This window comes from Marmota marmota, unplaced genomic scaffold (genome assembly GCF_001458135.2).
Source record: "Marmota marmota marmota unplaced genomic scaffold, marMar, whole genome shotgun sequence".
NCBI lineage: Eukaryota > Metazoa > Chordata > Mammalia > Rodentia > Sciuridae > Marmota > Marmota marmota.
This window is the reverse complement of record NW_026000164.1, coordinates 19,232,234-19,245,894: the sequence shown is the minus strand read 5'-3', so window position 1 is coordinate 19,245,894 and position 13,661 is coordinate 19,232,234. Positions and strand designations below refer to the sequence as shown.

Sequence of the window (13,661 nt, the reverse complement as noted above, 5' to 3'; positions counted from 1 at the left end):
GGGGGAGGGGGGAGGATGGGAAAGGCAGCAGAGCACAACAGACACTAGTATGGCAATTTGTAAATCAATGGATGTGTAACTGATGTGATTCTGCAATCTGTGTATGGGGTGAAGGTGGGAGTTCATAACCCACTTGAATCAAAGTGTCGAATATGATATGTCAAGAAATTTGTAATGTTTTGAACAACCCACAATAAAAAATTAAAAAAAAAAAAAATAGACATCTGAATCACCTTTTGACAAGTCCGACAGAGATGAAAACATCAAAGATGACTAAGAGCCAGCAGTGAGCGCATAAGAAAGCAAGCCAGAAAGTTCCCAGCTAATGAAAGGGGTTTGCTGGCAGGTGGCAAAGAGGGTCCTACTGCAGGAATGCAGTGGACAGAGGAGGGAGGATCAGATGCCCTGGGGAGACCACTTCAGCACGCAGGCCTGTGAAGACAAGCAGAAATGGCCCATCAGATGAAGACGAGCAGGTGTGGGTAGACAGGGGCAAAGGCGGGGAGGATGTTTTAAGTTGGGGGTGTAATGGAAGAGGTGAGGGGGTCCCTGTGATGGTCTCTGTTAGCTCTGTGAAGTAGAAAGTAGGTCATGTGCAGAAGGGAAGTAAAAACAGAAGCAGGAAGAATTTTGAAACGCATGGACTAGGCCTGTAGCAGTCACTACAAAAGACTGACAGCGAACCAGAGAAACACAGTGCATCTGCTAGGGAGCACCCAGGTGGCCAGCCCTATGCGAACAGGTCCCAGTCTGCCCTGCCATGTGACTTTCTCCAGCAATGGTCAGCAACCCAGGAGACAACACAAGGACAAAATGGTCAGGAAGTAGAGGGTCTTGGTAAGAGAGTGAGTTAAGATCTGAACCACAGAATCTAAGTTGGTTAAGGAGGGAACTGACCCTGAGTAAGCAGCAAAGGATCCCATGGGACGTACACAGACGGGGTCTACAGAGTGAGGGTCTGGGGTGAGTGGGGAAGGAGGTCACTGGCAGAGATGCGCTCAGAACCCCAAGCAGTCGGAGAAATAGATGGAGCAATAAAATCCAATCAAGTTGGGGCAGGGCAGACAATGAGGCAGGCATTCATGGTGAGTGGGAGAAGTGAGAAAGTCAGAAGGTTACTAGTTACAAGGTGGGCAAAAGGGTGATGCTCTGAAGAGTGGAAAAACAGTGACCCACCACAGCCATGCCACACACAGGTCCCCATCCTACTTTCTGAACTGTCACACATCTGTGCTGGTAAAATCAGTCCACCTAAGCAGGTAATTCCAGCAAATTTTTAATATGAAAAATTCCTATCAATGTGTCCTCTTCTTTTATACAAAATAAATGTTAGTGGTCTATTTATAAAGGTTACCACGGATTTCCCAATAAACAATCTTTGGGGAGTGAAAATTCATTTTAAACTTTCAAAGTGGGTCACACACATCTATCTACACGCTTTCAGGGTAAATTAATATTTCTACTAAATCTTTAAATAACAAGATTTTATTATATCTTATACTAACTGGAAACAAGGGTTTGCTTGAAAACTGGAAATCTATGACTTTGCCATTTGTATTTAAGATACAGGGATCTGATTTTTTTTTTTAACTATCTCCCCATCATCCAATATTTCATCACTGATTCAACCCATGGACTCATATACATAATGCAGTTCTGTTTTTGTTTTTGTGGTACTAGGGTGAGCTATATCCCCACCCCTGACCTCAAACTTGCCAGCCATCCTCCTGCCTCAGCCTCCCAAGTCACTGGAAGGTCACTGAGAGTAAGCAGAGGCATGCATCACTGTGCCTGGCTTAGAATGCAGCATTTTATGTTACTGAAGAAGTTATTTCATGGAGAAATGTGGCTCTTCTACTCCTCTGAATAGGCTTTTTGTCTCCTTTGGGAAATGTCATTTATATCCACATCTCTATTTTTTATTTTCCCAGCAGGATGTTCCCTGTTCTTTTAGAACACTCTATGAATAGCTCTGTTATTGCACTTCATACATTGGAATGTCAACCAAAACAAGCTTCATAACCTTGGGCAAGTACTTACCTCCCTCCTTAAGTCCCTGGTTAGTTTACTCATGTGTAAAATGAAGAAAATAATAAGACCTTCATCAGGCTCTTTCAGCAATCCATGAGCTAATGCCTGGAAAATAACTGGAATCATGCTGGCATACATCAACTGCTATAGAAATGTTTGCCATTATTATAATATTTATTTTCATGTCTCTCTTTCTGGATTTGTTAGCACCTTCAAGATAGAGACTAGGTCTTAATCTCAATGCCTAGTACAGTGACTGGCAAATGGGAGACATTCAGAGATTGAATTTAAGAATCAACCAGTTTTTTGGCAAGTTGTATTCCATGTATGTACGATATGTCAAAATACATTCAACTGTCATGTATAACTAAAAAGAATAAAAAATTTTAAAAAGGAACCAACCAATTTTTATCTCACAAAGGAAATGAAAATGTATATTAAAAATAATGAACCCAAGTACTACCTTATTTATATTCATTTGTCTGAAGAATGATTTCAGACAGTTCATAGAGGTACAGCCTGATGTTTGAACTATGTAACTTAAACGCAAGACAGAAAATTTTCACTTTTGCTATAGAAAAAAATCTAGAGCCTGTCTCCAGAGTCAGCTATGGTAGTTTCCTTCACAGATTCAGGGTATCTAGGGAGGAGGATAGAGAATAACGGTAACAAAGCACACCCATTTAACCTGCCACCATTCTACAGCAGAGACACCTCAAAGTCGTTGGTGACAGAAAGGGAACAACGAGGACACACAAAAAATTTCAAACTAACTATTATTCATCAAGCCCTCAGATATGGGGGTGGGTTGGGGAGGTGGCCCCCTTGTTCTCCAATAGTAAGCAGTCATTTTCCATAGCTTGTCTTGATTTAGGACCAAAAACCTCACCCTATTCAAAATCAGCACTGCTAATATTTTAATATTCCAGCTCTTTGCAGATATGAATTATTTCTAAACCCACTGAAAACGAGTCTGTCATCAGCTAGTAAGACTGGCCTCTTTTCCTAGGACTTGGGAAAACACACACACACACACACACACACACACACATCTTAGTCACCAAAATGGAATTCAATGAATGTCCAAGTTAATGACTGGGTGTGCTAGTGTTTCTCAGAGGAACACAGGTTTTTATCACACCCTAAATTCAACCAAGTAGAAACCCATATAAAATGGTTGAGGTGAAGAGTCAGAGGAGAATCTTCAGCAAACTGAGGTCATTTCTATTGTTGAGTCCCTCATTCTTATCCATGGATGATGGCCCCTCTACACTTTCCAGGGGACAGTAAATTTCAGAACAACCTGAGGTGAAGTGAAATGTATAAATACAAATTCAAGCATGAACATGAAAAGAAGAAACACACTTAACAAACTCTTCTCCACACGCTGGAGGATCTATTCATGACACCAAATTCGGACACAGGTACAGGGGAACTAATACCTGCTCTTCCTAACAGTGGAAATGCAATCACTTTGAGCAATAACTCCAGTTCTTTTTTTCCAAGTAAGCCAGCATAAAATGTACATAGAAAGCATTCCATTCAGAGAAAGTCAAAAAGAAAAAAAGCACAACACACACACACACACACACACACACACCCTACACACACCTTAATAACAGCCATGTGCCTTCTATATAATTCACTGTTGGGTAACATAAAAATTTTGTTAGTTCATGGAAATGTCATGTTAAGTAAGTTTTTTACAAAAAGGCCTAAGGATCAACCAGGAAAATTCAGGGAAAAACTCTTTTTTTCATGGTTGGTTGTTGTTTGTCAGGTTTTAGATGGGTGGAAGGACTTGTAAATGCCTGAAGAGACGGACTCAGCTGCCTTCCAACTTCCCTGATATTTCATATTTCTTGGAATGTTCTCAGGAAGAACAGAGGCCCGTGAAGGACTGGCCGTGGCACCGGGGACCAGGCAGAGACCATCCAGGGACACCGTTTTCCGTATGTCAATTAATAGTTTCTTCTCATTTGGGCAAACTTCCATTTGGGGCGTTGTGCAAGTGGGCTTGCAGGCTCCTGACTACTCGAAAGGGTTTGTGTCACATGTCCCTGGAGGGACAGAAAGAATAGGATAACTGAATAACACAAGTATAAAACTCCAGTCTCTCAGAAGTCATTTCACAAACTCAAGAAAGGTCTGGAGCAGCATGGGTGGCACTCACAGATGTTTTCTAACTTTTTTATATTATACTAATTTCAGGATGATCAATTTTATGATTATTAGGTAGACCACAGCTCTTAATTCAGCATATTTCCTCCAGAATGGCTCAACTTTAATCCTTTTTTTTTTAAGATGACTTCAAGGTATTAGAAACTGGCCTCAACACTAATTGCAAGAAGCGTACCTGCCAGACTGGAGCAGTAAAAACATGTCCTGACCCCTGAGCAGGAAGGACGGGAGAACCTGCAGCTAACCTGAGAGGGCTCAGTTAGTTTGGTAAAAGGTAGGTTAGGAGAAACTTTTTATCCAAAGTTCTTTACTTGCTGGGCGTGTGCATGTACACATATACACACACAGACCCAGAAAATATCCAAGATCTCATAATTAACAGGCCTTTAACCTACCTGAGAATAGTGATTATTTTTCTACAACTTACCTGAAGATGCTCATTCTTGCACATCCATACTTAGAAAAAAATGAGTAATATTAAAACAAAGTAATGGTACATGGAACAGACATAAAGTTAAGATATAAAACATGCAATAATATCCCACATTCTACACATATATAAAAACTAAGAAAGAGAGACTTATTATAGTACATGTGGGAATCCCCCACATACACCAAAGAATAATTTGACTGACCGAAAGTAGAACTGAAGGCCAAGGAAAGGATTTCCCCTGTGGTTGATTAAAAACATGATTCTTGTTTTGAGTTGCCTTACCAAGTAGTCATGAAGTGAGCAGAAGACCTCTTAAAACGATTTTTTTTTTTTTTTGGTGAATTTTTTCCTTTAGTACTGGATTATAAGATTGGCTTAAAGACAAACAACACTAATGCCCTTAAAATGTCTGCAATAAGTTCACAGTAACACAAATAAGAGGGCACATTAGGTTCAAATGCTCTGAAAAAAACACTTCAACCAGTCCACCTTAATGATGTTCACAACTATGTGAAATGCATGTCTACCAACAGGCCATCTCTGGCATCACAAAATTTATCACAGAGAATATCTATCACAGGGTTTTTTTGAAACACTAAGTTTCCCAAAACACATAAAATGATGGTACAATAAACAAATACATCATTTCAAGAGCACAGTCATTTATTCTTTCATTCTTTTTTTTTTTTTTTAACATGAGAAAGTATGGTACAAAAATTGTAGTACATTTTTTAATTTACATTTAACCAAAAACACTGTCTCACAGTACACACTAACTATATTTGGACAACATTGGCATGTCAAATTTAGGCTGGGCATAGTCTTTTTTTTTTTTCTTTTTATTTGTTCTTTTTAGATACACATGACAGTAGGATGTATTTTGGCATACTATACATACATAAAGTATAACTTATTCTAATTAGGATCCTATTCTTTTTTTTTTTAATTTTTTATTATTTGAGGTAAACATAAATAAAGTCATTTGAGCAGAAAAGAGTCATCAGACCAAAAATGATTTCATTGAGAATTTCACCTCAGAAACAATTTTAAAACAGCAAGATTTCTGAAATCTTAGCTCCTCAGGTTAAATCACTTTAATGTGGAGGAGGCGTGCAGAAGGCTAAACTACTATGGTGTCAGAATCAGGCCAGGCAACGTTAAACTAATAAATCTTCAAGATAATTTTATACGTAGAAATATTTCCACTAAATTAATTAGAAAAAAAATATATTTTGGTGTTTACTAGATAAGCTTCAGGAATGGATAAGTGTTCTGATTAGCTACTGCCCATGACAGTGAGAGAAATGTGCGGCTTTCTTATGCAGAAGAACAATCTGTGCAACCATATGAGCAGAATGAGCAGCTGATGCAGTTTGCAGATTATGAAGATTTTCATGTAAAACTAAGAAACCAAAGGTACAGAGACTGGAAGAAAGAGTCAATGTACCTACTAATTACTTCAAATCCTTCTTAGAGGTTTGGGCAATGTCTATCTATTTTTGTGCTTAAGGCTTTAAATATAAAGTCTATACATTCAGAGTCCAAAATAAAATTAGGCATGGTCTAAAATATTACAGGGTGCCAACAGGTAATTAACAAGAACTTTTAAATTGAGATTACACTGTGCTTAATGACTTGCTTCCAGAGAGTAGAGTATGGAAAGAGGAGAAAATAAATTTACAATGTAAACACCAGGCAAACACTAAACCCTGGTCAAAAGATCAAGGTCAAGATCCACAGAGGTAAGTCACACAGACAGGTTGCTACTTTCATGTGAATGTGATGAAAATGCCACTTTACTCTGGTCTTCCTCCCCAAAACCCACACCTTGCCTAATAATCCAAAAAAAAAAAAAAGCCAGAAAACCCCAAACTAAGGGACATTCTAAAAATATTTGCCTTGTAGTCCTAAAACTGACAAGGTCATCAAAAACAAACCCCTGAGAGACTGCCCCAGACCAGAGGAAACTAAAGAGACATGATGACTCCCTCTAATGAGATATCCTGAGAAGAGATCCCGGAGCAAGAAACAGACACTACCCAGAGCTTCTGGATGTTTCCCTTGTGTCTGAGGGTGGATTGTTAATAGTAATATACCAGAGTTTGCTCCTTACTTATGACACATGTAACTCGACAATATGAAATGAGTAAGAGACATATGGAAACTTCTGTATCATCTTTGCAAATTTTCTTCTAATCTGTAATTATTCTAAAATAGTTCATGTAATAGATTTAAACTGAGAAACAACCCGCAGCACCAATGTACAGTACTTCAGATGAGCACTGCGGCACTGGTTACACCAACAGGGATAGGCCCAGACTGGGGTCCTGACTGTTCTGCAAATTGACCAATGGACACCCTGGCCAAGTTGGAAACCTGTCTGAGATGCCAGGAGACCACAGATGGCCGTGCATACGACAAGAACAAACATCTCAGAATTGCCTCACACCCCCATCTGAAGTGAAAAACAGGCAATTTTATGCAACAACAACAAAAAAGACAAAGCCTAAACAGGCTGGCCACAGGCCATCAGTGACAACACATGACAAAGCAGCCTTCAGACTTCACTTAGCAAATACCACTGCCAGAATCCAAGCAGATGCGAAGAAGTGACCCTGACTACACAGGGCTCTGTATTCTATACTTCCTTACCACCCATAAGGGACATCAGGAGTAGGGACACACAATTCTTTTAAAGCTTTATGGAAGAAAGTAGCCCATGTGACATAAATTATCTATTTTTAAGACTGTCTGGTCAGGAAATGCATAGTACCATTTCACCATGTTTTATAAGGAGGTGGTGAGCCTTTAAGTGCTAATTGGTACAGAAAAATATTTTGTCTTTACAGAACAAACATGGCAAGATAGTGTTTGGTGCAATAGATTTATTTAACTGCCTTGAATTTCAAACCAAAAGGAAATCTGGGGATTTATCTGCTCTAACCAAAAAGTTCCAGAATTTATAAACTAGATGAATGTAGCATGTATGTAGCACTCATCAGGCCAGAAAATTAAAACAAATGTCTTTAAATGTTTTCAGAACATCAACACACTGTCAATCAAAATCACAATAGTTTTTTGGAAACTTGGCCAACTTATCTGAAAGCTCATCTGAAAGAAAAATGATGCAGAAATAAAAAGATACAGAAAAAAAATCCCAAAGAAACAATAACGACAGTAATGATGACGGCTCTCTGCCACACAAGCTCATTCCACAACTCCGGTAATTAAAACTGCATGGCAGTCATCTAGGAAGGGCAGATGCACCAGTGGAAAGGAATGAAGCATCAGGTAATCAATCAAACATCACAGACTGGCTCGCTATTCAAACATTCATTGAGTACCTGGGTAAGCACCGCACTGCTGACAGTCGCTGGGAATGGTCAAACTAAACACCGAAACCAAGTCGGCCAAAAGGATGAAGATCTAAAAATTGGCAACTATAGAGGAAAAAATTAAGTGAGGTATTTTTCTCAAGTATACCTATACACATCTCATATAAATAACTATATAAAAATCCTAGCATTCCTAGAATATAGCTGAGTATCTACATAAATTTCATGATGGAAAAGATATGAATCCTAGAGTAATCCATTGTGAATTATGTTCTCGTACATGTCAGTAGGTGCATGGTTAAACGAATTACAATCTAGTCAAGTAAGGAGTGGCTAAGTGGACATCAAATTGTTGATGAAGAAATCTATTAGCATTTAAAATATCAGTATTGAATAAAAAGGTAAGTTATAATAGTATATACACAGTAAATAGACCTCCATGTAGATATTTAGAAAGACATAGAAAACATCTACCCCAAGAAGAGGTCAATTTTCCTCAAATTAATCTATAAATTTAATGCATGCCCTCAATCAAGTGAAGAATTTACATGGAATAATTCTGAGTTGTATATGGAAGAGCAAAAGGCAAAGACGAGGGACAATTTTAAAGAAGAACGTGGAGAGGGGGTTTAAACCAGACAACAGGATGTAACAAAGAAATGAAGACATAATAAAGCAAGTGTGAAAGTGAATTAGGAAAATAAGAAATAAACAAGAAGAACACACAAAAAAATATTTAGATGGACAAAGACGGGATTGTCTGCATGCACATGGTACAGGAACGGTCCCCTGCTGGATGTGGGGCACTAAGACCACAGCGGTCATGGGAAAAACAAAACCAAGATGGGCTGTGGATGAAAACTGCGAAAAGCAAAACCTCATAACTCTTAGTAGAAAACAGAGGGAGGAGAATACTATATAATGTATTTGACTTTGACCCAAACAATTATTTTTAAAAATAAGACACAAAGAAACAATGCCCACAAAAAGGAATTAATAAGTTGTACTGCATTGAAAGGAAAATCTCATTCAACAAAAGACATTATTTAAAAACTGAACAACCAAGTCTAGAACCTGGAGAAGGTACTTGTATACATACAGACAACAAAGAATTGATATGCAGAATAGAAAAATATTGCCTACAAATCAATAAGTATGAGATACCAATAGAAAATGGTCACATGATTAGAACACGTACCCAAATAGCTAATTAATGCAAATTCTTAATTTTATCAGGAATGAAGAAAATTCTAAATAAGAGTACAATGATATACTATTTCATACCTGTAATACTGACACAATTAATGTCTAGCAATGACAAGTGTCCACAAAACTGTTGGGTGAGATACAATCTCTTCAGAGGGCAACTTCCTTAGGGTCACTAAATTTGAAGTTGCACATGTCCCAAGACCCTGGAGCTTTCTGATTATATATCCCAGATGAACTCTGGTACATGCAATTAGGAGGGAAATGTGAACAAAAGAACACAGCCACATTTTTAAAAATATTTTTTCAAGTTGCAGATGGACACAATACCTTTATTTATTTATTTATTTATTTGTGGTGCTAAGGATCAAGCCCAGTGACTCCCATGTGCTAGGTGAGCACTCTACCACTAATGATGACGGCTCTCTGCCACAGAAACTCATTCCGCAACTCCTCAGCCCCACATTTTTTCCAATAGTGAAAAACTGCAAGAAGCTAAGTCTGTCATTAGGAAAATGTATTTAAAACCAGTGACATTTATAAAACTGAATACTATAAGAAGACAATTAAAATGAATGAATTAAGAGTTATAGATATTAATAATATAAATAACTCTCAAAATTATAATATTGGGTAAAAACACAAACTGGGACAACATGTACAACATGGAAGCACTTGGGTGAACGCGGAACTGTGCGGCTGAGGTCCCCCAGCTTCCAGGAGTGCTGCACCCAGAGACCTCTGTGGAAGAGTCCCCCGCATCTCACACCCCCTTCTCCGGGGGCAGCTTTCACCTAGCAACAGTCAAGGTGAGGCCATGAGGCCTGGCTCCCACCCCAGCTTGGGGGGATCCTCAGAGGCTCCCTACAGGTTCCCCAGAGGCCTTTCCTGTGGCCACACTGCAGCCCAACTTCTCCCTCTGCCCTACCCTGCCTCCTCCTCTTCCACAAGCATTAGTCCCAACATCTCTCAACAACCTTCCTCCATTCTCAATCTTCACAGCCTGTGCTTCCCTGGAGCTGACTTGCAATAAATACAACTCACATCTTATTTTTAAAAACCAGCACACAGCTTGCCGTGAAACACTGCCACTTGTGTTTGAGAATAAACGCACAATTAGTAATATAAAAACATGCAGGGGCACGTTCACCTCTGGAAGAAGACAGGTTTAATGACTGCATACCATTTTAATTATTACACTGGATAATGTACACACATATGTTAGTTACAGTATTCCTTATGCTTTCTTTGTATTCCTGAAATATTCCATAATTCAAAAAAAATCACTGAGAAGGAGCAGTGTGCCCCTGTCAACCAGCGTCTACCTTATTTCTGCTCCAATGAACAAGTGGATGGCATGCAGTAGCAACAGAGTCTCAAGGTATTCCTGCATTTGAAACAAGAATGAATATCTTGGTGAAAGCAGAAGAGGGAGGGAGAGAGAGTGCTAAAGAGCTAAAGAGTTCTTTTTTCCTTTCTTTCATTTTTAAATGTGGCAATCTTGAAAATTATTTATCATCTTTATAAGACTGCAACGCCTCATGGTGTACCAGCAAAGATCACTTGAAATAAGCTGCTAGACGGAAATCACGTATAATTTCCACAGCAATTCCACTTATCTTTCTTTTCCTCAAGAAATTATCGAATTCCAAGTAAATGGCAGTGAAATTATAGGGACAACTTTGATTTTGTCAAGTTTTACACATAATGGCACCATGATTTGACTAGAGCATTTGACTCTGAATTTGTATGGTACATAATTGCCACAAACAAACCATGGAGAAAACTTCTAAAAAGTAGGATTCAAGAGTAAAAGGAGATGCCTAGAACTATTCTTTCTAAATTTAGAACATGTTTCAATACAAAACGTGTTATGGTATAATTATAGTTGTATAAAGCACAAAGTGCTCATGATTTTTCTATGTGTAATGTAAATAACAAAATATAGAGACTGCATGAGATTTTTCAATTAAAGAACACATTCACATGAATATTAACATAACTGAGATATAACTGAATGTTTCTCCATGTTTACTACATAATTCTGCAATGACCAACTTCACTGTTGAGCTCTAATTTTGGTTTCAAATTTTAAAATTTCACTGTGTAATAAAATGAGTTCCACAGCCCTAGGGTTGGGCCACAGGAACAGCATTTTTCCTCTTTCCCACCCAACCTTCTGAGCTATGTATGACATCAAAACATCACATGAGAGGATCCAGAAGCTCAAAAGAAGAGAATAAAAACTGGAGAGTGGGGTGGTGGGACAGGATGAAAAGGTTCAAAGATGCTTTTTCTAACTTACTAATTTGAGGCAAACAGGTTTTATATAGATATCCAAAGCATCAAGCACAAACAATCCAATCTGTGTTTAGCCTATCATTAGTTATTCAGAACCAACTACTGAAAAATTAAATTTTAGGTACCGTATGTTTGATATAAAATGTTTATAGACAAGAACTGCAAAGGAGAATGAGAAAAAAAGTCAAAATTCTCAGACATAGGCAGCAACTGTTGTTGAGTAAGAATTAAATATCTTCTTTTCACAGCTGTAATGTTCCAGGTATAACACTGTCCAAAACAAACCATCCAAACAAACAAAAAACAACTCTTTTTATTTCTGGTTTTCCCAGTTATCTTTCCATTTCTCAATTTTCAGCCACTTCTGAGGAATCCAAACCTCAGCTCAGGATAAGACAACATAGGCACACCCTCTTGTGGTAGAAAAAGAAACTGCCTGATCATGCTGTACTCCAGCCCAAGGGAATCCTTCCTTTCTACTTCTGAACCAAGTCCTTGACTATCTGCATTTTATAGAAAAGGAAACAGCCACCTGAGGCCAAGCAACCTGTTTCCTGGTGGCATCAACCAGAGAACTGGGTCACATTTCAAGGCTGTTCACTTCCCACCACAGCTCCTGACCACAGGGTCTATTCATCTTGTAATTTTTGATACCAAATTTCCAAGATGACATTTAAAGCAGATATTAACCACATATTACTAAAACATAAACCTGAAGCAACAGGGAGAACCTAATTTTAACTTCTACAGTCTTTATGTAGCTTCAAAGCAACTACTTCAGTTGTATTTCCAGGTTTAATACAGCATATCTGTGATCATTAACGAAACAGGAAAGTGAATAGTGGGCAAAATGTTCATAAGAAAGTTCTTTTTCCAACATTATCAAAAAGTATATGAATAGGATTCTATTTTGTGTATCACCAATCTACTTGTTCCTAAAAGTATGCCCTTAAAGGGCAGGCAGAAATAGTTAGAATTTCCAAAGTAATGAACAGGTCATTTTCATTTACATCCTCATGTCAATGGATATGCACAAGGGGACTAATACTTTGTGTTAATGGCTTGTGCCAAAATTTTTTAACTCACCGATTTCTGAACACCTATACATCTTCCTCATGAATTTATAAAAATAAAAGAACCTCCCCCACAAGGTTGTTTTAAAAGTTAAATTAGCTAAAGGATTAGGGAGTTTTTTCCTAATATTTACCCTTCTTATTCTCTTTGTACCAAAGAAATACAAAAATGCCTTTTATTATGGAGATGGAAAAATCAAGTAGAGAAAAAAATTAAAAGGAAATAACTAAATTCACAGGCAATCTTTTTTCTACTCTGTAAATATCCCAAAGTGTCCAACAGTGACTTCACCTGTGAAACTGATCCTGCCTAACCAGAATGCCATGTCAGTAGACCATGCTAGCTGCCACTTTCCTCCCAATGCTCTGTGCATGTCCTCCCCAAAGCTGGAAAACAAGTGGGCCTAGGAAGATCAGCCTTAAAGCTCACTCATATGCTGCACTCCCCTGACAGAACTCCAAAGTGAGTTGTGCTTTCCTAAATCAATAAGCAGAACAAAGCCCCCGGGTATCTTGTATTCCCCACTTCAGTGAAGGATACCACCACCTGCTCAGAAGACCAAGGCAGAATTTGAATTTTTCTCCTATATTCTCCATATCCCACCTGTCACAGAGTCACATCACTCCTAGCTACTGAATCCTGATTCTATTCTCTCTTCTTAAATCTAAGACTACAGCTTTCAACAAAGCCCTCAACAATCCCCCTCCCAACCCTGGTCTACGGCCAAGTTCTATCATCCTTGGGAGTTCGGCTCTCACTTTGCCTGGTCCAAGGCCCCCAGCCCCTCTGCACATATGCACACTCTCCTCTCCACTCAGGGAGGTCAGACACCAGTCGCCACCCCGAGTCCATGCTTCTGTCGTCCTTTCACCTTTATCTTTAGGGCGCCTAACAAATATGAGTGCCCTATAAATCTCTGTTGAATAATGGACTTGCTCTGAGGGAGGAAAAAGGAGAAAAAGTACAATTTGGCTAAATAGCTGGTACTTTATTAAGAAAAATGGCTTAGTGAATTTCATCAAAGAATTGTTTGTTTCTGGGGCTGGGGTTGTGGCTCAGTGGTAGAGCACTTGCCCAGCATGTGTGTGGTACTGGGTTCA

General features: G+C 38.7%; 1 protein-coding gene across 28 annotated transcripts in view; it reads right to left on the bottom strand.

The window, feature by feature from the left end:
* LOC125611641 overlaps positions 1–13,661 on the bottom strand; it is a 187,070-nt gene that overhangs the window by 115,295 nt on the left and 58,114 nt on the right. The window contains exon 6 of one of the 28 annotated variants that reach the window (XR_007341857.1): positions 7,990–8,085. The exons of the other annotated variants lie outside the window; for them this stretch is intronic. The gene's annotated coding sequence lies outside the window, so the exon portion shown is untranslated. The remainder of the gene's footprint in view (positions 1–7,989; positions 8,086–13,661) is intronic. 28 annotated transcript variants of the gene reach the window in all.